We start from the raw sequence: 2,500 nt of genomic DNA, 5'->3' as shown, positions 1-2,500 counted from the left end.
GGGGTCGAGAACGCCAATCGATCACGATGGTCTGGGTGTGCCCGAGGGCACGCGGGCGCCTGGGCGCCGACCGGGGCTTCGAAACGGTCAAAACAAAACGGGCCCGCGAAAGCGCCCCTCACCGGCCGTTGTCCGGTGCGCGGGGCTCCCCCCTGGAAGTGCCTGAGACGGGGGGTGTGGTTCTGGCCCTGTCCGGAGCTTCAAACGGCGAAAAAAAAAATCTGCCCGAAAAAAGCGCCCCCTGTCGGCCACTCGGGGCCGCCCGGGTCGGGGGTGGGGGCCTGGACCATGCCTGGGCTTCAAAACTGGGGAAAAAAAAATTTCGAAAAAAGAGCGCCACCCACCGGCCGCCGTGCGCGTGGGGGCCCCCCCGGGAAGTGCCAGGGCCGGGGGGCATGATCCAGAGCTCGACCGGGGACTTTGAAAAAAAATTATATTTTTTTGACCTCCAGGGGTCTCGCGCCCACCGGGGTACCCGCCTGCGGTGCCTCAAACGCGGGTAGCGGCCCAGGGAAGACCGCTCGGTTCGTGAGAACCGTGTGCTCGCGCACATCCGTGATAGTCAAGTGAAAGGGGAGATCCCCGTGAGCGTGGTCACCAAAGCGTGGCACTGGGCTTCAGGAAGGGCCCTATGGAGGCTCCGTGTAACCTCCATTGACTTGCAAGTCTTTCACAAGTCGGTTTCTAATATCACGCCGGTAGCTGTCTGGTGGACTGGGGGCCGCGACAATGGAAAGTTTGTAAGCTGGAAGCTGGGAGACTGCCTCGGAGGCTGGAAAAGTGACACACACGGGTAACTCCGGTGCCGTTCGACGGATTTCGACGAAAATAGGCTCGTTGGAAAGCCAACGTCGGGGACACGACGACTAACTGTGCGCCCCGTTGCGCACGCGCGCGTGCGCGACATGGGAAGCGAAACAAAACTTCAAACAGAGCTACAGGCTCGTGCGTGCGAAAAAGGCCGAGACACGACGACGTGCCCGCGTGCGCCTAGCCCCAACTCGAATAACAAAGTCGTCCCGGGCCGGATCCGAGCTACGGGACGGAAACGGGAGCCGAGTCAAAATTTCAAACGGAGCCCGCGTCGCGGAAATGGTCAAAATGAATAAAAGTGGCACTCGAGCGCGTGCCTCTCGCTCTGACTAAAGTGACAAAATGATCCCCGTTGAAATGCATTGAGCACGGGGGAAACGGGAGGAAAAAGAAAATTTCAAATGGAGCTGTCGAAATGGGGGTGCTATTTTGGGGGGGTATATGGCGTGGCCACGTTCTCCCACGAGTCCAACTTGAATTCTGAAACCGTCCCCGTCCAAATCCCACGTTCGGGCGAGCTACTGTCAATTTTCAAAGCACCACTCCCCCCCTTCAATGCACTCTTTTGGAAGCTGGGAAAAGGGTCTCCGTGCAGAGCTAGTGCCACTTTGCGGGCACTCACGGCCTCGAGGGTGGGCTCGTTGGATAGCCACGGGCCGGGGGACGACAGCCCGAGAAGGTCCCGGGGTCGTGCGCGCGCGTGCGAGACGCAGCGAGCGAAACGAAATTTCAAATCGACCCCCCGAAAAAATGACACCTTTTGCCGGGAGGAAAAACACTCAGCCCGCTGCCCCAGGCTCCAACTTGAATTCTAAAACCGTCCCCGTCCAAATCCCACGTTCGGGCGCACAACTGTGAATTTCACAAACTATCCACATTCAACCAGACAAACACACCCTCACACGGGGCAAAATCGTCCGCCCAAGGCACCACGGGATCCCTGCACCCCCACCCTTGGGATCCAAGGGGACCCACACACTCCACCGCCTCCCTGGGCTCATGGTCTGGGCTCCCAAGGGACCCCCCACACCCACCGCGGACTCCCGGGGAAACAGCGCCCCCAGGCCGGGGAGCCCACCTCCGGGGGGGACCCCCCACACTACCTGACCTCCGGGGGGACCTGTGCACCCACTATTAAGCACACCCCCTGTGTTAAAACCCATTAAACGCAACTTTAAGAACTCTGTGCCCCTGGTCATCCTTGTGGAATTTTGTGCCTCTGGTCATCCTCCCATAGACTCCCATTCAAAATGTATGCATCTGGTCATCCTCCCATTGACTCCCATTCAAAATGTATGCATCTGGTCATCCTCCCATAGACTCCCATTCAAAATGTATGCATCTGGTCATCCTCCCATAGACTCCCATTCAAAATGTATGCATCTGGTCTTCCTCCCATTGACTCCCATTCAAAAGCCATGCCTCTGGTCATCCTCCCATAGACTTCCATTCAAGTTGGACTTAGGTTTTGGCGCGTTGGCTTCTCATGCATCTGGTCTTCCTCCCATTGACTCCCATTCAAAATGTATGCCTCTGGTCATCCTCCCATAGACTTCCATTCAAGTTGGACTTAGGTTTTGGCGCGTTCGCTTCTCATGCATCTGGTCATCCTCCCATTGACTCCCATTCAAAAGCCATGCCTCTGGTCATCCTCCCATAGACTTCCATTCAAGTTGGACTTAGGTTT

Source organism: Hypomesus nipponensis, chromosome 21, assembly GCF_054491055.1.
Source record: "Hypomesus nipponensis isolate SF chromosome 21, ASM5449105v1, whole genome shotgun sequence".
In the NCBI taxonomy this organism is placed as follows: Eukaryota; Metazoa; Chordata; class Actinopteri; order Osmeriformes; family Osmeridae; genus Hypomesus; species Hypomesus nipponensis.
Note: the sequence above shows the minus strand (reverse complement) of the source record.